The sequence below is a fragment of the Pteronotus mesoamericanus genome, unplaced genomic scaffold (genome assembly GCF_021234165.1).
Source record: "Pteronotus mesoamericanus isolate MK-2021 breed Mesoamerican mustached bat unplaced genomic scaffold, CSHL_Meso_final scaffold_85, whole genome shotgun sequence".
Taxonomy (NCBI): Eukaryota; Metazoa; Chordata; class Mammalia; order Chiroptera; family Mormoopidae; genus Pteronotus; species Pteronotus mesoamericanus.
In genome coordinates, this window is record NW_026555329.1 from 36,584,711 (window position 1) to 36,611,292 (window position 26,582).

General features: G+C 37.7%; 1 protein-coding gene and 1 pseudogene across 1 annotated transcript in view; both read left to right on the plus strand.

Annotated features, from left to right (window-relative positions):
• The window catches only part of LHFPL3 (LHFPL tetraspan subfamily member 3), a 412,058-nt gene that overhangs the window by 75,804 nt on the left and 309,672 nt on the right, over positions 1-26,582 (plus strand). The window lies entirely within an intron of this gene.
• On the plus strand, positions 3,773-4,315 carry LOC129063470 (60S ribosomal protein L23a-like; annotated as a pseudogene).

Below are 26,582 nucleotides of genomic sequence, written 5' to 3' on the forward strand. Positions count from 1 at the left end.
CTCTCCATTTCTCCCACTCCCCAGTCCCTGGCAACCACCATTCTATTCTCTCTTTCTGAGTTCACTTTTTAAATTTTACATATAAATGAGATCATGCAGTATTTGTCTTTTTTTTTTTTGTTCTGCCATTGACTTTATTTATTTTTTCCATTATCATTTGTCTCTCTTATCTCCTCTTCCACCCCCCACCCCACCTGACTTATTTTACTTAGCATAATGCCCTCAGGTCCATTTATGTTATCTCAAAAGGCAGGGGTTCCTTCTTTTTCTGCCTGAGTAATATTCCACTGTATGTATACACCACAGTTTCTTTATCCATTAATGCTTTGATGTATGTTTAGGTTGTTTCCATGTCTTCGCTATTGTGAATAAATGCTGCAACAAACATGGGGTGCAGATATCTCTTCAAGATAATGATTTTATTTTTTCATAACATATAACTAGAAGTGCAATTGCTGGGTTATATAGTAGTTCTATTTTTAATTTTTGAGGACTCTCCATATTCCACACTGGCCGTGCCAGTTTGCATTTCTACCAGCAGTACACCAGGGTTCCCTTTGCTCCATATCTTCACCAGTGCTTTTTATGTCTTGTCTTGTTTGATATCAGCCATTCTATCTGGTGTGAGGTGACATCTCCTGATTTTTACAAAGAGCACTTACAGTTTTAAGGACAGAGGGAACTACAGGAGACAGGCAGGCCAGGGAGGGGTCTAGGACTTCCACCACAGTGCTCCGTTTCCTGCTGTGGCAGGATGTACTCTGGGCCAAGATTAACACAGGAGGTGAGTGAGTGATGTGTGCAGCTGACATTGCTTACACAGAAGGAGAATCTCCATTTTATATTAGAGTTCCATAGCTTGTGTGACATTTTCTATTTTATGTCTCATAAATTTATAGATTCCAGGTATATTTACCATAAGCAATTCTAGCTAGGCCAGATATATCCTACTAAAAGCATTCTATAGACAAGGACTCTTCCCCTAGTGAATACCATTAACTGTTTGCCAGAACTGTGTTATCAGCATTTTCACAAGGATATTTGAATGGGTTGCTTGCCTTCTTTCTTTACAAAGTTCTTCATCCCCTCTCCCACCGCCAGTCCACCTCATTATTCATACAGAGTAGAGAAAAAGAATGGATTGCAAACCTGCCCTTGGCTTATTTTACTTTCTACAAACTAAGAGGAAGAAATGGTAGCTGTTGGTCTCTTTCCAAAATCATCTATTGGCTCAAAAATAAGTCAGGAAAGGGGAGGGAAAAGATAGGCTCTGGTTTATTGCCACCTGCAAATTCCTTCCCCATCAGATCGGACAGGTTAGTGGCCAACATCAGCCAACAGAGTGAGACCCCAGGTGGTACTGACCTGCTTCTTTCCTCAGATGAATTTGACATAGTTAAACCAACATTGACAGAAAGGCTGTGATGGAGGTATCATATTCCCACCTCATTTGTCTTTGCCCATTGTCCCAGTGGGACCCCACCTTTTGGTTCTGCTTCTCTGAATCTTCACCATCTTCACACAGGCTAAGACTTAGAAAGCACTTATTTGTCAGATAATCTTCTAAAGTCTTTTTATATTAGTCCATTTAATCTTAATAAGAACACTTATACCTTTTTTGTGGGTGAAGAAACTGAGTCACAGAGCAGCAAGATAACTTCCTCAAACTCACGCAGTCTGTTAGAGATAGAGTGGGAATTAGAACCCAGGTGGTTTGGCTGCAGAACCCATGCTCTTGACCACTGTGCTCCTGCTCTCTCTAAGAGAGCTGAGCTTGGTGTCCCTCACCTCTGGTGCAACTTTCCTGTGTAGTGTGATCTAACAAATCCATCTCATATCATTATTTTGTGTCATAAGGTCATCATGTATGGCTTCTCTCTGTTCCCATCACTGTCAAACACCAGGAAAAGCTTTTAATATATGGAATCACCTGGTTTTTTGTTTTTGTTTTGTTTTGCCAGGAACCCTGTGTTTACTTTCCATTTGATGCACTGAGCAGATTAATTTCTTTGGTGTAGAGAAAATTATTTAAAAATATAAAAATATCATGTTCATTTACAAAGGCATACTTTTAAAAAGTATAATATCAGAGATGGAATATTTAAATGAATGCCTTCATCTCTCCTAGATATGTCACTATCTTTATTATTTCAGTGAAAGAGAACTATATCACACGAAAGTTTATTTTTTTGGAAGCCTGTTCATTGGCATTTAGTATGAATAGTAGATGGAGAATCAAAATTAGACTGAAAGTGATTAGCCATCAGTCAAATCAGCTTTTATATTTTATCCATGTAAAAAATACACTCTTAATTAGAATTTCCCTTTTGCTTTTTAAGAAACATACAGAGCTTCTTGAATAAGAAGAGGAAATTGCAGTTGATGAGTTTTTCAGGATCACTAGCAGAGGGATTTCTGTGTGGATTTTTAAAAGGATCCTGCAGAAGGAGGACATTGTTGGGCATTTCATATGGTTTCTTAGGAGCCTCTATACTCAGAGCAGCACGTGATTGTGCCCAGATCTGAGGACAGGGAACTCTGAAACAAAACACAGCTGTCCCGATATTTTTAAGAAAATTGTAAGGGAGACACTATGTGCAATCAATTAAATTGTTCTTTTCCCCCTTTCAGAAGACAGAAACAATTTGTAAATGCAGAGTTGCTGTTGAGAATGTAAATTGGCTAGAGTATCTGTTTATGCTGTTAGATTTATGCATAAACTGTAGATGGCACAAACAAGGTCTTATTGACCTTAGCCGCTAAGCAGTGATCCAAAACAGGCTCATTGCATTCAATTTCATGCTGCCAACCAGCAGTCTTAACATTTCAGTTTTAAGAATTGAATTCTCTTACTGATTTAAAAAGAATTTTCATAAATTCAGATAATGTTGCCATCTAAAAATTTTATCTACCATTCCAAATGAGTGTATTTTCAATATTTAATAATAGCATTGCTGAGGATGTGTTTGTATTTAATGGTAGCATTCATTCATGGGTCAGCTGGAGGAGAAAACAAATTGCCCTGTATAGTTACACCACCAGTAAATGTTACCTCTGATTAGCATATAATTGGGATCATGCTGAAAAACAATGAGTACAGAAATTGATTTAAGAGCATAACTTTTTTTTAAATCATCAACTGATGGCAGTTTACACAGAGTCAAGAAATTGAAACTAGAAACAGAAAAGTGGGAGGATAAGTTCTTTTTCTTTTTAATCCTCATCTGAGGATATGTTCATTGATTTTAGAGAAAGAGGGAAGAAGAAAGAAAAAGAGAGAGAGAGGGAAACATGGATGAGAGAGAAACATCCCTTGGTTGCCTCCTGTATGTGCCCTGACTAGGGATTGTACGCACAACTTAGGTATGTGCCCTGATTGGGAATTCAACCCACAGCCCTTTGGTTATGGGACAACACTCCAACCAACCCAGTCACACCAGCCAGGACATAAATATATTTTTAAATGTTATTTTTCACATAAATTATATCAAACTAATAGATTGTTTGGGAAACAGTTTTAGATTTACAGAAGAATTGGGCAGAAGGTACAGTCAGTTCCCACATCACCCCCTCTACCTGCTTCATACACGGTCTCCTCTATTAACATCTTGTATTAGTGTGGCACACATGTTACTATTGACCTAATATTGGTGCACTGTTATTAGCTAAGGTCCACACTATACATTTGTCCTTCAGTAGATGAAAGGATAAATTGTGGTACCTCCAGACAATAGAATGTTATTCAATGATAAAAAGAAATACTCCTTTCACAAAGATGGTACCAAAAGCTAAGAAGGAAGCCCCTGTGCCTCCCAAAGCTGAAGCCAAGGCAAAGGTTTTGAAAGCAAAGAAGGCAGTGCTAAAAGGCGTCCACAGACACACAAAAAAGAAGATCCGCACATCTCCCACCTTCTGGAGGCCTAAGACACTGCCACTCTGAAGGCAGCCTAAATATCCTTGGAAGGGCACTCCCAGGAGAAACAAGCTTGACCACTATGCCATCATCAAGTTCCCCCTGACTATGGAGTCAGCCATGAAGAAGACAGAAGACAACAATACACTTGTGTTCAATGTGGATGTCAAGGCCAATAAACAGTAGATCAAATAGGCTGTGAAGAAGTTGTATGACATTGATGTGGCCAAGGTCAACACCCTGATCAGGCCTGATGGGAAGAAGAAGGAGTATGTTCGACTGGCTCCAGACTATGATGCTTGGAATGTTGCCAACAAAATTGGGATCATCTAAATTGAGTACAGCTGGCTAATTGTAAATATAAAAATGTTATACTTAAAAGAAAAAAGAAATGCTCTCTTTAGTCAAGATAAGACATGGAAGAAACTTAAATGCACATTTCTAAGAGAAAGAGGTTAACCTGAAAAGGCAACGTACTGGATGATTCCAACTATACAGTAAAAAGGATTAGTGGTTGCCAGGGGTTAGGGAGAAAGGAGACATGAGCAGGTGGAGCACAGAAATTTTTAAGGCAGTGAAACTGTTCTGTATGATATCATTAAGGGCTGATATATATCATTATATATCTATCAAAACCCATAGATATGTAAATATCTTTTACTTTTAAGTACTTGTATAGTATTATTGGTGAAAAGCAACAGAAATTAACCAATTTAAGTACAGAAAGAATTATTAAAGGACATTAGATAGCTTTTAGAATTTCTAGGAGAGCTATAGTTGGCTAGATACCCCCAAACAAGTTCCTGGTCAGTCATGAGCATAAGGAGTAAGGGCATTCCACCACTGCCACCAAGCACTAGACATTTCTGCTTGCTCTGGAGACACACTGTCACCGGTCAGTAAATACAACCTGTTGTACCTCACTCCGAATGTGATTTCATTTGTAAACACTTGCGGATATAATTAGTTCACATGAGGTCTTACAAGAGTTGGGTGAGTCCTTAGTACAATATGACTAATCACCTTATCAGAGAAGAGAGACTCACAAGAAGATGGCCTTGTGATAGCAAAGGCAGTGTAACTACAATCCAAGGATTGACAGCAAAAACTAGAAGCTAAAAGAAGCATCAACTGATTCTTCCCTGCAGGTTTCAGAGGGAGCATGGTCCTGCTGACACTTTGATTTGGGGCTTTTAGCCTCTAGAACCATGAGATAATAAATTTACCTTGTTTTAAACCACCTAGTTTGTGGCACTTTGTTATAATAGCCCTAGCAATCTAACACACCATGTACCACCATATCATTGTATCACCTACTCGTTGCCCCCGCCCCTTTATCTATGGCTGGCTCCAAAGGAAAATCTTCCCTGGCCCTTCTTTTTGGATCACCAGATCCCCTTTAAATCATGGTAAGAGCATCTGAGCAATGACACTTAGGGCACCTGTCATGGCTTAGTGTCAGGGAAAGCTAGGGAGATGAAGATCTGATGTCTTCTGCTTCTGCAGCCTCTCACTGAAACTCACAAGGTATGGGATTCCCTAGCACAGGATGGGGTCAGAGGCCAAGTAACCAAAAAGAGGTTCAAATGTCCAATGTAACTGACTTATAATTATGAGTTTTAAGGGCTGCATAGAGTTCCATTATGTTGATACCATTACTAAAAATTTTTTCCCTATTTTTATTGGACAGTTATAATGATTTCCATATTGCTATTATTTTGTATGGTGACATATATGTGCCTGTAAGTTTCACTTCTATTGAGCCATGTCTTGAGTGGACTATGACAGCCTTTATGACTTCAACTACATATCCACAGACTTGGTTTCAAAAGCATTTTTTCAGTTTACAACTTCATAGATAGTATGCACATGTACCTATTTCATCATAATCTTAGTACTAAGTGACTTATTAAAGTTTCTTTGTATTTAATTGGTAAAATATATATAAAAAGGTACCTTGAGGTGCCTTTGATTTGCATTAGTTGACCTTTAGAAAGAATAAATATTTTCCATATGTAATTTGCACTTTGTGTTTCTGTATAGAAGACCTTGTGTTAACTCCACCCATTATTTTTTTCATTTTATTGATGAGAAAGCTAGAGCTCAGAGAGGTTGTGTAATTTACCCATGGTTACACAAGCTACAAGCTACAAGCAATAGAAGTCATAGCTTGAATCCTTGTTTGTCTAACTCTAGAGTTCACGCTCTTTACCACAAGTGTGGAAATTGTCTCACATAGTAAAACTAACAGATTCAATTTGGTTGCAATTTAGAATTCAAGTTGGATATTAATGAAAGATAAACTAGAAGAGATATATATGGAGGGTGCTTAAATGTCAGGTGAATTGGTTTGAATTTCATTCACTAGGAACTAGAGTATCACTGGTGTTCTGAGCAGCAGAGTGGTAGGTTCAGTGTTGCTTTGGAAGAGCAACTTTGTGGCATTGTATAGGATTTATTGGAAAGAGATACTGGAGTTTAGGAGTCAGTTAAAGTGACAAATTATCATTGGTAAGGTAACAGAATCTTGAAGTATCATTGAAAGGTTGATTTAGAACAACTGTGAGTTTGAAAGACATTGCTAAAATAAGTGAAGTGAATTTAGCAACCCATGGAATGTGAGGGAAAGAAAGAAGTCAAAGATAGATTATGTTTCAGAGCTGTGACCAGAGGATTTGATGACACTAAAAACATATATACAGACATTAGATGAAGAGTGGATTTTAGGGGGAAGATTATAAACTTGACTTCATCAAAAGTATTCAAGAATTCAGAACTTGGGTGAAGGATGAAGCTAAAGCTATAGATTTGGGAGATATTAGGTGAGGGCAGTGGCCACAGGCACAGGCAAAGGCAGAAAAGGAAGAAATGGAGGCTGGAAGCTCTAGAATATCACATTGAAAGGGAGAGAGGAAGAAAAATGGGAGGGAGGGACACAAAGAAGTAAGAAGTAACAGTTTTAATCTGTGTTATGATGGGGTTCAAATATGATCGGACTGGACACAGGCACCCGGAAATACTCTGGTCATGCCCTTGACAAGTTTATGCTCATCCTTAAACTCCAAGTGAAAGACAAAGTTTAGGGAAGACAAAGGAAGGCAGAAGCATACTTACTAGAGAAGAGTTTTGACTCCAACCCCAGGAAGAATTCCACGGGCCCAGACTCAGCCATGCAGAGGACTCCATCGGCCTAGGCTAGATAAACCTTAGGAGCCCAGAGGCAGAAGAGAGTGGAAAACACTTTTTTGGGCTGTATTCCAAGAGTTATAGCCAGGCCTTTTTATTGCTTTCACTATGCAGAAGTGAGAGAGAACCAAATGGCCACACTAGTAGTGGGGCCCAACTTACCAGCATAGTGGTCAATAAAGTGTCGGGCAGCCTTACCCCTCTTGTAGATGGAGTGGAGGAACACATCTCCTCCACTGGAGTGGAGTGGGGTGTACAATAGCTATGACTATCCTTTGACTTGTATTTAACAAAGAGATAAGACAGGTAAACAGGTAGACAACAAAGAGGCTTGTCAAAGAAGAAAAGAGGAGCTGAGAGATGAAGAGGTGGCAGTAAGTGTTAAAATTCCATATAAGGATGGAGGATGTTGAAAATTGAAGAAAGATTATGTTTAAATTTTAAATAGTTACTGGTGGCCTTCCAAAGGGTAAATTTAGCAGAAGAGTAGATTTAAACAAAATCAACAGGATTGAAGAATCAGCAGGTAGGAAGCATGGACAGGAATTCATGTGGACTACACTTTGGGATCCACATTTGAGTTGAAAGGAATGAGAGAGACAAGCCAACAACTGAAGGGCATCAGCAAACAGAGACTCTTGTTGTTACTGTATATTGTTTGAAAGACAAGGGAGACTGGCAGAAAGAGGAAACAAATGTAGTAAGTTTATGCAAAAGAGAAATATATAATTAATGAAATAAGATCCTGGAGGACATGAAGAAGGATAGAGTTAGAAAAGAACTTTTCACTGAACGTGTCATCAAAGGAAAATGCTCTGAGTTTTAAATATAACTGTAGTCTGTAAGGGCTGGTGAGCAAGGGTAGCTTTGCTCCTGTAGATTTAAGGAAGAAAGATAACACATAGATAAAGTGGGTGAGGGTAGAGAAGAGAAAGAGTGGAAGTGAGTCCTCACCAGATAAAAGGCATTGTGACAGGAGAAAACTCAACATGCTTCAGATGGCCACCAGTTAGCAGCATATTTTTATGGAATGATATTGTACAGTTAGGGGTCAGAAAGAAAAGACCGTGAAGAGGCCATGGAGGTGATTATTTTCTGTGGCAGCTTAAGCTACAGCACAGGAATTCTTCACTGAGTCTTGGAGAGGCTCAACCAGGGAAGCCAGAGAGATGTCGACTGTCAGCAGTGAACATGACTTTTCCCTGGAAGAGAAAAATAAAGGGAGAGGAATAAGGTAAGTTGCTAAGATGTAGATAGGGAAGAAATGGATTTGGATATTGTTCAGGCATGGAAAGCAAAGATTACCATCTTCCTTCTAATGATGATCCCCCAAATTTCCTCCTCCACCCAAATAACTTAGGTTGGGATATATGGATTATAAAGATTCACTTTTTTTCCAACTAACTTTTATTGCAGAATGGTTAAACAGAAGTTCTAGAGCTAACGTACCTGGGCTTGAATCTTAACTCCATTGTGTACTATCTTGGGCAAGTTACCTTCTCTCTAAGCCTCACTCATTTCCTCACCTATACAAATGGAATAATAATATAGTACTTAACTCATAGTGAAGACTATTCATATATGATATAGCACCAGTAAAGGGTCACAAAGCCGGCAACTGGTCTACATTCACTAGTATTTCCTGTTACCATGACAATGGTGATAATGGCAATGTAGAATACCTTGGGAATTAAGAGATGAATAAGATAGAGTACTTTATTCATTATAAAGGACTCAGAGGCTATTAGGAAATATGTTAACACCTTCCAGTGAATCAATAATTATAATAAAATTAATTGATTCATTGAAGAGACACTTCTTGAGCCCATTACCCTGCTCCAGGTGCTGAGGATATGTTGGTAAATGAAACATACCAAGATTTCCTGCCTTCATGATGCTTGAACTCCAGTGAGATGAGAGAGAAAAATAAATGACAAAGTAAATAAAAAGTACAGTGTATTAGGAAGCGGTATGTTATGATAGGAAAGGAGAACAAGCTCATAGTAATGGAGATCAGAGTGGGATGCAAGTAAAAATGGGGTAGTTAGGTTAGGTCTTGTTGAGCAAGATGCTTGGGCGTTGTAACTGACATTTTAAAATGAAGTCCTCAAATTGGCTGCTGCTTATGGAAGTACAGAGGTGAGCCATCAAACTTGACCCAGCCATAGGAGAGAGGAAAGGCTTCTTAGTCTAGGGGATGTTTGAACTAGAAAGGGCCAGAAGCAATCAGAAAGGCTGGCAGACCTATAGAAAATAGTATGGAAGTTCCTCAGAAATCCCACTTCTGAGTATATATCAAAGGAAATAAAATCACTGTCTTGAAGCAATATCTGCAGCCCTATGTTCAATGCATCATTATTTATGATAACCAAAACATGGAAACAAATTAAGTGTCCATTGATGGATGAATAGATAAAGAGGATGATATATAGCTTTAAGATGTATTCTATTTCATATATATTAAAGATAAAATGTAGACCAGATTTGGGTGAGAGTATAGAAAAGGTGGAAGTGAGTCCATATTTATGCAATGGAATATTACTCATCCATAAAAAGAAGAATATCCTATATCATTGGCAACATCATGGATAAACCTTGAGGGCATTATGCCAAGTGAAATAAGTCAGGCAGAGAGAGAAAAACAGTGTTGTGATCTTACTTATATGTGAAATCTAAAAAAAACAAACTCATAGAAACAGAGAACAAACATGGAGACGGGTGTTGGATTGGGAGAAGCTGCTCAAGGGACACAGACTTTCTGTTATAAGATACTCAAGTTCTGGGAATATAATGTACAGCATGGTGACCATAGTTAACAATGCTGTATTGTATGTTTGAAAATGCTAAGGGAGTAGATTTTAAAAGTTCTGACTGCACACTCAAACTGAACTCTGTGAAGTGATGGATATGTTAACTAACCTTAACATGACATTTTGCAGTATATGCATATACTCACTACATTGCATATCTTAAACTTACGCAATGGTATATATCAATTATATCTCAATAAATCTCGGTGAGAGAGAAAGAAAAAAAGCCTACAGAGAACTGCCCTGTGGAAAGGGAATGGCCTGGGCAGGACTTAGTTTTAAAGGAGGCAATATGATGCACCCTTATGTCCTCTGCTAAAACAGATCATAGTAAAAAGAAAAATCACTCAACTAGTGCTTCAGATAAGAAATTATCTTATAAATGCTTTTCTCCCTTAAAAAGAGAAGGCAGACTATAGTTTACAGTGTTTTTCATATTAAGTTTCTTAAAGCTGTAACTACTTTACCAAGTATGTGATTTACTTCTATTATTACAGAGATACTGGTTTTCTGATTTAGCAGTCTCTTGATAGGCACTTGCCTGTGCAGGAGACTGCAGAGCCCCACTTGGCTCAAGGTACTTTTACTGAGGAATGAGTGAACTGTCTTTTGTAATTCACAGAAGTGCTGCTGAATGATGGTACAGAGAAGAAAGGCCTTCCACTGAGGCACAGAGGAGCTCTTATAGTATCCACAGAGAGCTAGACAGCCTTTCAATTCCTTTTAAAATGCTCACAGCTTTCCATTTCAGAGGAGGCTATGTTAGACCAAAGAAAGATAGAAAATAAAAGTATAAACCAACTGAAGAAATACATTGTAGTAGCCCCTGCCCTCTCCCCAACAACACATTCAAATACTGCTTAATCTGAACGGTCAACCAGCCAAGTCTGGAGATATTTCTGGTTGTCACAACTGGCTAGGGGAGAAGCTACCTAAGTGAGTAGAGGTCAGGAATGTTACTGAACAGCCTGCAATGCATGGCACAGCCCATACCACAAAGAATTATCCAGCCCATAATGTCAGCAGTGCTGAGCTTGAGAAGCCCTGTGATAGAGCATAGAATTTAAGTTGGGAAAATGGGAATGAAGACATGAAGTAAACAAGGGGCAGTAGTACAATCAATAGATTGTAGGGCTCAATAAGGGAAAAGGCATGTTTGGGTCAGATAGCGGAGGGGATGGGACAGAAAGCAGATGTGGGACTGGAGAGTCGGGTTACTTGTAACTGGGATTTTGGAGAGTGGTATCCAGTTATGGATACAGTAGCCCCCACCTCCATCCATACGGAATATGTTCCAAGAGCCAGTGGACGCCTGAAACCATAGATAGTACTGAGCATTATATATGCATATTCTATTTCCTATACATACAAACCTATCATAAAGTTTAATTTATAAATTAGGCACAATAAGAGATTAACAATAACTGATAGCAAATAGAACAATTATATCAATAAACTGTAATAAAATGTATGTGCATGGCTTTTTAAGTAAAACAAGGGTTTCTTCAACACAAGACCTGTGATACACTGACAGTCAATCCAATAACTGAGCCAGCTCCTGGGCGACTAACCAGTGGGAAGCTTCTGCAGCATGGAGATAGCGAACAAAGGGATGAGTTACGTACCAGTGAGAGGGAGCTGGGCAGTGCGAGATATCATCACATTACTCAGAACAGTGTACAACTTAAAACTTATGAATTATTTATTTCTGGAATATTCCATTTAATATATTCTACTCTGATTGGCTGCTGGTAACTGAAACTGTAGAAAGCAAAATTGTGGATAAGGGGAGACTACCATATTGACAAAGAACATTTACATGTCACACACATAGACATGAACTTAAGTGCATATTCAAACGCATAGTAGCTTTGTGATCGTTAATTTTTCTGAGCAAGCTCTTAATAAAGTACTGCCTGGCACATACTAGGTGCTCAATAAATGTTAGATTTTATCACTGTTATAATGATGGTTAGACAGACAGCTGTGTGTATTACTGTTGTCACCTAAGAAGAAAGGAGGCACAAGAAGTGGAAAAAAAGGCAAAAACAGTTCAGCTGAAATACTTTTCTTGATGATCCAGCTTTCTTTTAGTTCTAATATCACATTTGTCGTGATTAATCATATTGTTCATTTTTATTTTTAGTAATGAAATTGTATTTATGTTTGTACAGATGGGAGTACCTGAGGGATTCTCTTAACTCTGGGAGATGATTTGGTGAAATAATTACCTAGAAAGTTTTTCCAAAGCTTTCTGGTAGAGAGGACTAAATGAAGTATTTCTTTCATCCTCCTATTTTTAACCTTTTACTTACAAAATGAATAGGTTCTTATCCTTTCCTAGCTGTCTCTTATATTTGGCTGAATACTCTTAAAATAAACTGTTATAGAAGATACATTTCAGGGAAGCTTCTGTATTATTTGAACTGTTGTTCCATCAACACTACCTATTACCTCTGTTCACAATGGCAAAATTGTAGCTCAACACCCATAGAGCAATGTAAAATGTTATCATGCCCCTGCTAATGCAGTATGGCAGTAGGATACCTTCTGGTTTATTGGCCTGGTGTTTTCTACAGTGTCCATTTAAACATTTTCTTTTAGTGAATGGTGGAATTTTAATTTTAATACTTATCACTAGTTAAGGATTGAAATATCTTAAATTTACTTATACGTGAAATTTGTATTCTAGTGTTCTATACTATCTTCCAAAACATAGTGAAGTTCTTAAAAAAAATGAGTCAATGTTTATGAAAGGGACCAAATTAAGAGCAGATCAGAAGATTTAAAAGTGTGTGTGCCAGGTATAACTTTCTTCTGACAGTTCTCTACCTTATATACATTTTATTAAGGATTTTCTTGTCCTGGCTGATGTGGTTTAGTTGGTTTAAGCATCATCCTGTAGATTGGGAGGGTTGTGGATTTGATTCCTGGTTAGTGCACATGCCCAGGTTGCAAGTTCAATCCCCAGTCGGGGCACATACGAGAAGGTGGCCAGTCGATGTTTGTCACATCAGTGTTTCTCTCTCTTCCTTCTTCTCTCTCTTTCTCCCTGCCCCTTCCTCTCTCTAGGAAAGCAATGAAAAAAAAAAGAATTTTCTTTCATTAAGACATACTTTATTCTTTGGAAAAACCTCATGCTTTCATTTACATTATTGGGTCAAAAAATACTTTTTAATGAATGTCTTAGCATTGAACTTCCACACTGCTTCATAATTATATGCTGTGGTCTTTCTATTTTACTAGGTATGTTTCCTTGAGAGAAAAGGGATTGTATATTATTCTTCACTCTTATTGACAGCCTAGCCACCCCCAGCCCAATGTGTGATACATAATAAACATTCAAATTGAATAAAATTTGATTATTGAATACTTAGTAAACATTTATAGAATACCTAATGCATTCTGCATTCTGTGCTAAGTTCTAGGGATTCAAAGACATTGCATCTCAAGGTGTTCAGAATCTAGTGAAATCCAGCAGAGATTTGTCCATTGTCAACACTCAGTGATGTTTACAGAGGTATGGGAGGCAAGGTGGAAGAAGGGAAGAAGGGAGGAAATAAATACATGCAATGCTCTTTAATATCTTCAAGAGACCAGTCCAGTTCTCTGTGAAATTGAGAAGCTGGCTTTATAGATGAGCAAAATATTATTATTCCGAAATCTATTTCATCCTGCATTAAGTGATCTAAGTAGGAGGGTCTGTGAAGAAATTAACTGATGAATCAGTCATAGAGCTTCCCCTCTGCTTCCTAAAGGAAGCAAGTTATTCTTTTTAATCTGTTAACTACTTATATAAAAATGGATAGTGCTCGTGTCAGATCAATCTTTAAAGCACACCTGGCAGGATCTTTGCTTGAAAATATTTTGTCAACATGTAGTTTAAATTACTGTGTATATTTGAAAGAAATACACCACAAATCTTAAAAACAAAACAAAACAAAACAAAACCTTACATGGTCAGTCTTTGCACTGATGCAGCCTGACTCTTTTCCTGGCTGATTTGGTCCACTTAGTGCTTTTTCTTACTGGAAATTAAAATCTCTTTGCCCTCTTCATCTGGAGTCATAAGCGGACCTGTGACTTACGTGGAATCTGACGTTCTAAATCCTATTGTAAATTCAAATTGTCTAGTTCTTCAGGTACTTGACATTTTCCTAAAAGAACTTTTATGTATTTTTAATGTTATTTTAAAATCATATTTATTCTATTACTGTTGTCTCAATTTTTCCCTCCACCCATCCCACCCCGACTCCCACAGTCAATTCCCACCCACTCCGTTGTCCATGTCCATGGGTCATTCATACATGTTCTTTGTTTAGTTTCTTCTCCGTCTTTCCACTATTGTCCTCCTTCCCCATCCTCTCTGGTCACTTTCAGTCTGCTCCATGTTTCCTTGCCTGTGGTTTATTTTTGTTCATTAGTTTATTTTGTTGAATAGAGTCCACTTATAGGTGAGATCATACAGTGTTTGTCTTTCACCAACTGCCTTATTACACTTAGTATAATGTTCTCCAGTTCCATCCATGTTGTCACAATGGGTAGGAGTTCCTCCTTTCTTTTCTTTTTTTAAAAATGCAGATTGATTTTATTTATTTATTTTTAATGTGTCAAGATCCATTATGAAATATTGAAAAATTTAAATCCATTATAAAATCTCAGCAATTAAAACAGGACACTGGCACAGAAATAATCAAAGTAGATCAATGAGCATTCAAGAAACAAATGTATATATCTAACAATGTAATATATGATTATACTGATATTTCAAATCAGTGGGGAAAATAAGGCTCATTCAACAGATAAGGTTCATGGACCACTATGACTTGAAATAAACAAATATAGAGCCCTATTTCACATATTATACAACAAATAATCAGGTAAGTTAAAAATCAATATGTAAAGTCTAAAGAGTTTTAGTAGAAAATATAAAATAATATTTTTCTTACACTGAAGTAAAATATTTAAACCCAGAAGCTATAAAGTAAAATATTGACAATACAACTATATTAAACATTTAAGACTATACAGTAATATACATGTAAAAAAAGTTGAAGGACAAGTAATAGAATAGGAAAGTATTTGCAACACATCTGAAAAAGGGTTAATAGTTTTTTGATTTTTTTTAGACAAAAAATTCTACAAATGTTTAATCAAAAAATGGATAAAGAATGCAAAAAAGTCATTTAAAGCTTTTTAAAAAATAACAGAAATAGGCAAGAAATATACAAAACAAGTTGTTTCAACAATTAATCAAGTAACAATTAAAATAACACATCATTGTCACAATCAGATTAATAAGTATTAAAAATATTAGTAATATTAAGTACTGGTGACAGTGAAAGGAACTGGGTATTCATAGACTCTTTTTTCATCTTTTTAAAGCAGTTCCTTTAGCATATTTCACAATGCTGTTTTGGTGGAGGTGTATTCTTTTAGCCTTCTTTTGTCTGGGAAACTCCTTATTTCACCTTCCATGTTAATTGAGAGCCTTGCTGGTGAGAGCAGTCTTGGTAGCAGGTCTTTACTTTTCATTACTTGGCATATTTCTTGCCATTCGCTTCTGGCTTCTAGTGTTTCTGTTGAGAAGTCAGCTGCTAGCCATATTGGGGCTCCCTTATATGTTACTACCTCTTTCTCCCTTGCTGCCTTTAGGTTTCTCTTTTTGTCTTTGATATTACCATTTTAATGATGATATGTCTTGGAGTGGGTCTCATTGGGTTCCTCTTAAATGGGACCCTCTGTGCTTCCTGGACTTTTGTAACTTTTTCTCTCCTCCAATTAGGGAAGTTTTCCATCATTACTTTTTCAAACAGGTTCTCTATCCCTTCCTCTTCTTCTTCTCCTTCTGGTATCCCTATTATACGGATATTATTACATTTCAGGTTGTCCTGCATTTCCCTCAATGCCTCTTCATTCTTTTTGAGTCTTTTTTCATTTTCTTGCTCTTTCTGGGAACTGTTTTCTACCTTATCCTCCAGCTCTCTGATTCAATCCTCTGCTTCATCTAGCCTGCTTTGGATTCCTTCTGCTGTGCTTTTCAATTAAGAAATTGTATTTTTCATTTCCTCTTGCCTATTATTGATAGTTTCTATGTCCTTTTTCATGCTGATATAGTTTGCAGTAAGTTCCTCATAGTTTCCGTGTAGTTTTTTGTAATTCTCTCTGAGCTTACTGAGCTCATTGAGCTTCCTTAGAATGATTGTTTGGAACTCAGTATCTGATAGTTGACTTGCCTCTATTTCATTTAGTTCTCTTCTGGGGATTCCTTTTTTCCCTTTGGCTGGGGGCTGTTTCTTTTTCTTCCCATTATTTGTGAGACTCTTCTTTTTTGCTTCTGCTTCTTAAATTGATCTGTCTTGATTTCCTGGCTCTGTGGTGTGAAATTCTATGGTAGGAGACTGCTGTTTTTTTCTCTCTGAATCTACTTCTGATGTCAGATGTTGACCATGTCTGACCTTGGGCAGTCTATGTGATTCCAGGAATCTACTGTCTGTGGCTGTCTCCTTCAGCTGGTAATCTAGTCACTCTGCACTCAGCAGGCCTGCTTAGAGATACCACAGGAGAGGGCAGAGTCCCTCCTGGGGGTGGGGTTATTGTGTACTCACACTGGTGCCGCTCATGGTAGTGGTCTGCCTGAGTGAGATGGCTGCTGCCATATGGGGGAGGAGTCAGCACAGGGATCCCGCCTGCTACTCTCTCCATTCTCTCCCCAAAGCCTCTGTCTCCAGTCTCTCCTCAAGTGTCTCTAGACCTCCTTTAGCCAGGGGTCTACTACCTGGGGCTGCGACTCTGCACTCAGCAGTCAGGCTTAAGCTTCACAGAGTTAGGGCAGAGTCCCTGCTGGGGGTGGGGCTATTGTGTCCTCTCACACTGTTGCCCCTAAAAGGAGTGGTCTGCCTGAGCAAATTGGCTGCTGCCATATGCGGGAGGAGTGAGCACTGGGATCCTGCTGGCTACTCTCTCAGTTCTCTCCCCAAAGCCTCCTTCCCCAGTCTCTCCTCAGGTATCTCTAGCCCACCCTGCCCCCACCACTGTTGAAGCCCAGGGTAAGTGGCTGCAAGTAAAAATGTATGTGTTGGCCCTTTAAACACCTCTTTGCATCTCCAGCTGCCTGTCTCTAGCAGAGAGCAACTGTGCCACTTTTCGCAGCTGGTTGTTATCTGTGTACTTTTGGGGCTCTGGCACTGTAGGCTGGAGATCCTTGCTTATGGTTTAGCCCCCATTCTTCTCAGGGGGATCCAACTGGCAGTGTTAATATCCTTCTGGTGCTGCCACACATGGGTGCCCTACCTACCTTCTTAAGTCTCTTCTGCACTCCTTACCAGTTAGGTTGTGCAAAAGCTGACTCTTCTGTCTGTCCGAGGTTATAAGGCACCTCTCTCACTCTTGTTCAGTTGTTTGTTCCAGGTGATTTCTCCACAGTTTAGTTGTAATTCCAGGTCGGTCCTGGCAAAAGGTTATTTTTACTTCCACTCACTCCTTGGCCATCTTGATTCCCCCATACTTGACAATTTTATACTCAGAGTCATGAACAAAGTAGCTTGAATTGTTCAGTTCAAGCAATCACAACTTAAAACAAGTCATGTATCCATTTTTCCTGTGGTGAGCATCAGGAATGAGAGCTATCACCAGCATTCAATATTGCTTTGAAAATATGAAAGCTGAGATTATATTACATATGCCAGGATAGAACTTGTCTAATTAAAGGGGATGGAAAATGCTATACCAATAAAATAGGTAATACCTCAGTGCCACAATGCATCAAGTAGGTAACAGTAGCATTTTACCTTTTTCATTTAGTTTTTAAATGATCATTTAGCCACTGAGAACTGCAGTCATATCATACCATTTTTGCCTAATAGCGTCCTAAATGATGGGGGTTTTGTAGATGCCTACCCATAATTATGTAAAAATCTACATACATAACCTGGTTTGTGGTCCCATACTAACATGTTTTCCTCATTTAAGAGAGACTGTAGAACAATTTATGTTTGAAAACATGATCTTAAAATAATTATTAATTAAATGGTTTCACCACATCTAAGAATGCATTCTATCATCCGGTAATTAATATTCTGTTTTCCAGAGATGAGAACAATTGAATCTTCTTGATGACTTAGCCGGTAACAAAAGTTGGCACTTGCTTTTCAGGTTTGACAATTTAGCACATTCACTATCTAATATCCACCTGTGTTTAGTTGATGTAGTAACAATTGCTGTCCCAATTATATTTTCTGATTAATGTTGATTCTAAAATTTGTATTTAATCAAATCTTCACAGAGCTTCATATAGTACTAAAATATCTACCTCAGGCCCAAGTCATGATTTCTGGCTCATGAGTTGTGATCTGCCTTTGTGGAACTATTAAAATTAACTATTTAGGCTCTGACTTGTATGGCTTATTTGGTTGTGTGCCATCCCACAAAGTGGAAGGCTGCCAGTTTGATTTCCAGTCAGAGCATGTGCCTGGGTTGCAGGTTTGTTCCCTAGTTGGGGCATGTAAGAGAGAGAACCAATTGATGTTTCTCTCGCATGTTGATGTTTTTCTCCCTCTCTTTCTCCCTTTTCCTCTCTCTAAAAATAAATAAATAAAATCTGTTAAAAACTTAACCATTTAGGATTTATAAAATAAAATTGCAACTCTAGAAGTTTTTATTTTGTAATGATCTTTATATTTCTGTTTTTCATTGTTTAGAAATGAATGACAGTATGTTCCCCATTCAAATGTCTAGTTTTTAAATATGATATCAATATGGGTTTCTCGGTTGAACTAATATATTATCTTAGTAAATAACTCAATTGATAGAAAGATATCTTTGGAAACTTTCCTTGTGTACATGTACGAGCCTCTGGGAATTAAATCCTGGTGTCAGGGCCAGGTTCATAATTGAACAAAAATAAATAAAAAATAATCATCCTGACTTCTAAATGCTTGTACAAAACAAAAATTCTCCTAAGAGACCAATGAACATAATAAAATCAGCAACTACCGGAGTGATGTTATCTGTTATTCTTCTTGGTCATAAGTATTTTTCATTTTATTCAGAGATATATGTTTTTGTTGATGAAATTGCTGGTGGACAAGAAATTAAAAATTAACCCCCCAAAAGACAATCTGCTCTATTTAAAAACAGCAACCTAGATTATTTTTATATAGGAGTACATACTAAAATAGTTCATGTTCCATCTTACAGAAGAGTGGGACAAGATTTCACTCTTCCTATAGAAATAGTTGTCAGCCCCTATTAATGTGTTCCCAGAGTCTTCTTTCCTCAGCTTTCTGAAAATAAGAAGTTCCCTCTGAAAAGCCAAGTTTCCTCTGAAATTTTCTCTTCATGTTCCCACTAGGCACTCTGAAATAAATTTGCTCTTCCAGCTAGGACTTTACCATCCCTGATGTTACTTAAACCAAAATGGGGGGGGGAGAGAGAGAGAGAGAGAGAGAGAGAGAGAGAGAGAAAGAAAGAAAGAAAGAAAGAAAGAAAGAAAGAAAGAAAGAAAGAAAGAAAGAAAAAGAAAACCTAACCACTACCAAACAAAATAGAATATAAAATACTAGAGCAGAGCAGAGCCACTTAAAGATCCGAGGAAGGATCCAAAGATACACACTTAGACATCTATCTGTCATTACTTAATTTTTTTTTACAAAAAAGTTTGGAAGGAATCTCAGCACAGATGTTTAGGTTATAAGCAGTATAATGCAGGCAAGTTACTTTGCTTTTATTTTTTCCTCCTTTATAAAGATAGGGCAATAATACAGAATAGGGTTGTTCTGAAGCTTAAATGAAATATATGTTCAGCTATGTGCCATATAATGATGTTTTGGTCAACGATGAACTGCCCGTAGGATGGTGGTCCTACACAACTGTAATGAAGCTGAAAAATACCTGTCACCTAGTGACATTGTAGCTGTTATAATGTTATAGTTCCAAGGTTATAAACACTAATAAGACCGTGGTTAAGAGGGAAAGTAACTTTAACCTGGGTGTGAAGGAGGATGACATTGAGGAGCTTCTAGATATGGAGTCTCAGGGATTGACTAACAAGAAGTTGTTAGAATTGGAATAGGAACTGAAGAAGCAGCAGGAGAAAAGGAAACTACAGGAGAAAAACAAAAGAAAAACCCCCAAGACATTCACAATGAAGGGTTTAGCAGAAGCTTTTACAGACTTCAACAAACTAGCTATAGAACATGCATGAATGACCCATGGACATGGACAGCAGTGTGGGAATCCAGAGTGTGGGGTAGGATGAGTTGAGGAGGGCAAAGGGGGAAAAATTGGGACATTGTAATAGAATAACAATTTAAAAAATCTTTTAAAAAGAATATATTTTTTGTATTAAGTATTTGAAAATAAATTACTCTTTATAAAATAAAAAAAAATTTGAAAACATGGACCTCAGCACCAAATGGTTTTCATTAATAGAGGGGACAGTTCATGGTGCAACATCTGCCTACAAACAAATTTATGATGAAAAAAAGGAAACAAATCAAAGAAACCACCATGATGTATTTCTGAAAAGAGTGACACCTCCTCAAGAATGGCTTCAGCTGGGTCCATCAGGTGGTAATTCCAGAAGTAGGCAATATTATCCTAGATGAGAGCTCCATGTGTGTTCTATGCCCCTGAAGACCTTGCAGCGGGACAAGAGAGGAGGGGGAAAACAGTGATACTCATGATCCTGACCCTGTGTAGGGCTAGGCTAATGTGTGTGTTTGTGTTTTAGCTTTTAACAAAAATGTTTTAGTTTTTAACAAGTAAAAAAATTAAGAACTTTAAAAATTGTAAAAAGCTTATAAAATAAGGATGTAAAGTAAAATATTTTGGACAGCTGTACGATGTGTTTATGTCTTAAGCTAACTGTTCTTAGAAAAGAGTTGAAAAGTTAAAAAATTAAAAATTTATAAGATAAAAATGTTATAGTAAGCTAACATTAATTTGTTATTGAAGAAAGAAAAATATTTTAAAATGTATTTAGTGTAGCCTAAATGTAGTGTTTATAAAGTCTACAGTAGTGAACAGTGATGACCTAAGGCTTCATATTTACTCACCACTCACTCACTGATTCACCAGAGGAAGCTCTGCAAGCTCTACTCATGTACATGTGTACCATTTTTTATCTTTATACTGTATTTTTACTGTACCTTTTCTATCTTTATAAACACAAATACTTACCATTGTGTTACAATTGCCTATATATAGTATTCAGTGCAGTAATGGGCTATAAATTTTTGTAGCCTAGGAGTAATAGTCGATACCATATAGTCATAGTAGGCTGTGCCATCCAGGTTTGTGTAAGCACATTCTATGATGTTCACAGAACAACAAAATCACCTAATGATATATTTCTCAGAATATGCCGTTAAGTGACATATGACTGTATATGAATTTGAGACATGAATTAACAAAGAATATTACAGAAAGACTTTGACAACTAATCCAGGAAAGAAAGAAAAAGAGTAACTGGAGGGGACATGTGGTTTATGAAAAACAATGTGCCTGTTGATATTGGGAACCATCCTGTCTGGTTTCAGGAACTGTAGCTTTACTAACAGGTGAGAGGGCCCCAAGTCTGGAGCTAAGCAAGGAGGCCTTGGGAAAATAGGCCACTGAGGAGAAAAAACCTGTCCCCTGCCTTCCTCACATCACCCTGGTTGGTCCCAGAGGATGGCTGGTTAGTCAATGATGGGTAAAACCCATTGATGTGAAGGGCAACTTAAGACAGGCACAGTCATATAGGGGCCAACAAGGAAGGACTTGAGGGACACAGAGAAAGGACAAAAGACCCTTATCCCTTGGCTTTGATATGGCCAGAGTTCTCATTCTATCTGAAAGAAGTCTCCTTATCTCTGCTGCTCTGCTCTGCCTTCCTGGTTCAGGCTTGAAACAATAACTAGAAGCAGCCCTAGCCTGGATCAGGCAGTTTCCCGGGGAAAATCAGGCTTAAAAGTAAATTCCTTGAAGCATGCTTTGTTTTTCCCTCAAAGCTATGATAACTGGCTCATGCAGGGAAGGAAATGTACATTATTCACAGACCCTGACACTAAACTGTTTGGTGCTCTTCTGTTTACTTGTCTCATCTCGGACCCATGTAAATCAGTGCGTTCCTGCCATTTATTTTCTTCAAAACATCACCTATTCTCTGTAAGTGTAAACATACTGATTTAATGAGATTACCTGTACATTCCTACTACCTAGTCCCCACTGATAACCTGTTCAATAAAAGCCATTGAACACAGGGGTTTGGGGCATTCTCCACTAGAGGGAATCACCACCCCCTTTCCCTGGCAGATCGAGAAAGTGTCTGGAATGGCTTATTTTTATTTCCCCATCCATGACAACCCAGCATGGCTCTGTGGAACTAGAGCTTACCTCCACCTCATGTTGATATTTGAACAGTTCTTTAAGACAAGTCTTGTGTTCCACTGGAGACATGGAAGGACAGAGTCAAGGAGAACTGTCTGGGTAGCTCCTCAGACAGCTCTGGCCATGACTACTGCAGGGCTTCAATATCAACTGAATGTGCTGGTGACAGTCATTTAGAAAAGATGCAGGAATAAAAGAGGCAATTGAAACAAGAAGGTAAAAAACTAAATTTAAGATTTTTAAAAAAATCTTGTTTTCAGGAAACATCCTTTCAGTCTTTGTCTTGTATGCTTTTAAGTTGGAGTAATCGATCTCTCATCCACAAAACATCAGTTCTCTGTGGAAGGTAATGAGGACATTAGAATAAATAATAATGGACCAAAACAAAGACTTCGCCAGCTCTTCCAGATCCTGTTGCAATATCCTATGTGAATGCTGATTGATGTTTAAATAAAATTCATGTTTATGTTGTTTATTTTTAAGGAACGTCCAATACCCCATCTTTGCAAGTGTATAAGGTATGCATTTTTGTACATCCAATGACTTTATTTTTCCCATCTTCCCTTCCCTTTTTTCTTAATTTGTTCATTTAGATTGTATGTATTTTAAAACCACCTGAAATCTACTTTGTAATGGTACAATAAATAAAAATGCTCAACTCCTTTCCATCTGAGAAGCCATCTCACAACCCCAATAATTTATGTGTGTGATTTCCTCTTTTCCTTTACAGATAATTTTTTAAAGAGTTTGCTATACTTGCTATCCATGTTTCTTTATCTCTCACTCACTCCTAAATCTACTGCTTCTAGTTTTAGTCCTAATTTCTAAAACTGATTATTATTAACAGTTCAGAACAACCTCCTTCAGTGGACACTTCTCAGACTTTCTCTTGGCCTTTCTGCCATAATTGTGCCATTCTTATATTATTCATTGTTATTGAATTCTTAATTTAGCATCATCTACATGTTTCCCCAATGAGACTTTCTCATCCTCGTATTTAGGACTAAATTGTTTTGAGACATATATTTTCTTTTTCTTTGGTTCTTGCTCTTTTTGAGGAAGCATACTTCTCTAATTTATTTGATTATTCTTATTTCCTGTATCTCCTGAAGGATTTCCTGAATTTATTTCTTGTCTCTTTTAAGCACTTCCTTTAATAATGTTTCCAAAGTAGGCCATGTGGCAAAGTTTCTGAGACCTTATAAGCCTAAGAGAGTATATTTATTTCACCATCATATGTATATAATCATTTGGGGGGCATAAAATTGGAGGTTTAAAGTTTTTCCCTTTGATATTTTAAAATATTATTCTATTATTTTTTTGCATACAATTTTTCTATTGAGATATATGATTTCATTCAGATTATTATCTCTTTGGAGATGATAAACTCTTTCTTTCTGCAAAACTTTAGAGTTTTTTAATGTCTTACATTTCACTACTACAAGAGTCTCCTTGGTTGATGGTCTTCTGGTTCTGCAGATTTGAAGGGGAGGAGGTAAAGGAATAAATTTTCTAGGCATCAGTCAGCTTCATTGCTGCAGTCCAGTTCCCTGACCCACTGGCCTTTGGGCTGTCTTATAATTGTACTATGGGAACAGGCTACTGCTTCTGTTTTTGTGATCTTCTGTCACCATGCTGGATAGACACTAGAGCAGAATTTAAAAGCTCTCCCTCAGCCAGTTCTCCCACCGTACCAGGCTGTACTTAACCTTACTGATTCATGACAGCCTTTGGCCTTCTGGGTGTTCCTCAGTTTCATGTTACTGGTACTTTCTATATGTGCATCCTCTAGCTTCTGTAGTTTCTCCAATGTTGACTTTGGGGAAGGAAGTCAGCAACCAGGTTGGGTTCGCCATCTTGTCAGAAACCAAAAGACTCCCTCAGCAGTGTTTTACATAGATTCATGCCTTCTTCCTAAAAGACACTTGCCTTACATTCCTGCTAGCACATTTATGAGGAGCTGCAGGAGCTGCTTTTTCTTCTTCAAAGAGTCCTTTTCTGCCCACTCCTATTCTCTGGCAAGTCCTGCTCCTTTCTCATGCTCCACATTATCTGGCAATGGTCTTATCTCCTTTATAGACCTTAATTACCACCTACATGCTGACGGTACTTGTCTATTTCCAGCTCTAGACTCTGCTGTCCCCTAGACTCACATAGCTAACTCAGCATTGGACATGACAAAATAGGTGCAAAACACACCCACACCTAAATTCATTCTGCTCCTGACAACTCCTCTGATTTGCGTCTCTATCTGTGAGGCTCCCACTTAACTTTCAAAGCCAAAATCTGAGTGTTCTCCTTGATCTCTCCATCATGCCTCACATCTAATTAATTACCAACTTCTGTTGATTCTACCTCCTCAACATGTCTGAAACTCATCCTGTTTTCTCTATTTCTATTTTAAGCTTTACTCCATGATACTGTCATCACTCACCTGTGATACAAATGACCCTCCTGTTTCAACATCTCCTTCTCCCTCTCCCTTTCTCTCTCTCTCTGTTTCATTCAGTAGTGTTGGAGTGAAATCTTTAATTCAGAAGCTCTCAAACTTTTTGGTTTCAGGCAACCTTTACATTCTTAAAATTTGTTGAGAGTGTCAATTTGTTGAGAAAAATGTAAAACACAAGAATAACATAGGCACGTGTTCCACAAACCATCACCCCAGTGATGCCTCACTCATTCTGTAGCCTCCAGAAAATGCCACCTGACATTTTTAAGAAAATGAGAGTGAGGAATCAAGATGGCAGAGGAGTGAGTGGAAGTCACGCTGGCCTCCTCCCAGGACCAACCTGGAATTACAACTAAATTGTGGACAAATCACCTGGAACAAACAACTGAACAATAGCAAGAGAAGACCCTTATAACTTTGGAGACAGAAGAATTGGCTTTAGTGCAATCTAACTGGTAAGGAGTGCAGTAGAGACCTGAGAAGGCGGGCAGGGTGCCCATGGGTGGCAGCACCAGAAGAATATTGAAATGGCCAGTTGCATTCCCCTGAGAAGAGTGAGGTCAAAACCAAAAGCGGGGATCTCTAGCCCACAGCACCAGAGCCCAAAAAGTGCACAGAAAACAGCCAGTGGCAGAAAAGGGGTAGTGTGCTCTCTGCCAGAGACAGGCTGCTGGAGACACAAAGGGCCATTTAAGGGCCATGAATTCAAGAATGAATTGGTTTCAGTGTATAATGGGTTATTTTATTTTTTATGAAAAAGGGTGCACTTATGTATAAGATCAGTTGGTGTTCCAGGTTCCATTTTATGATACAACATTTATATTTACTATGACTGTGAGAATTCTTGATTGAATCTGTAGAATTCTATACTGTATGTAATGTAATTTGAGGATGTGACTCTTTGTAAACCAGACTACTATGAAAATAGGCTTAGAAGGTGATTAGAGACCATTGCTAATAAATCACATTTGTGATAGCCTTAAGCTCAGAAAGCTATTTTGTAAGAAAAAAGTTGCTGATCAATTATGTAGACAAAAAACCCCATCAATAGTTTTCACATACTCACTATAACATGATTTATTAGGTGTTTACTCAGTTAATTAATAAATTAATTACTATATTATTAGTTATTTATTAAGTATGTTAAGTGCTTACTCAGTGTTTTGTTTGCATCTGGGAAATGTCTTTTTCGTTAAAGGTGTGACTTTCTTATTTGGTGCACAACAACATTAAAGGAAAACTAAACATTTTAAAATGCAAATGAATGGGAAAAATAGGATTAAATATTTTTTATAATATTCTTTTTAATCCTCATTTACTAAATGACATTAGACTTGGATAATTTTACTTCAAGATTAAATTTATTTTCTTATTTTTATCACCCCTCTCTACCCAAGATATACACACTGGTACTCTTTATGGTAGGACATATGCTGGATTTATTAGAGCATAAAAGTGTCTGATGACACATTGGCAAGGATGCCAATGGCTCCTTGCCTGGATTGTTGAATACCTTTCTTTCTTTTTCTCTATTTTGAAAGTTCAGCTCAACTAAGTCTGTTTTTTATTGAATTCCTATGTCTAAATGTACATTTCCTCCAGCATTCATTTCATGTTTTGGGTAACTATAAAATACGTGATTATTTACAGACTGGCCCCATGATCTGTGATTTAGTTTCATAAGGTTAACAGGATTCTTTATGATTTCGAAACAAAAATAAGACCATTTCCAAGATTCTAGAAGAAACATGGCAATGATAATGCTTTTATATTTGATTTAGTAATATGTTTTGGATTTGCATTTGAATGTTAGGTTGTCTGGTGTTTTGAGAATTATAGTAGTAATAAAAAA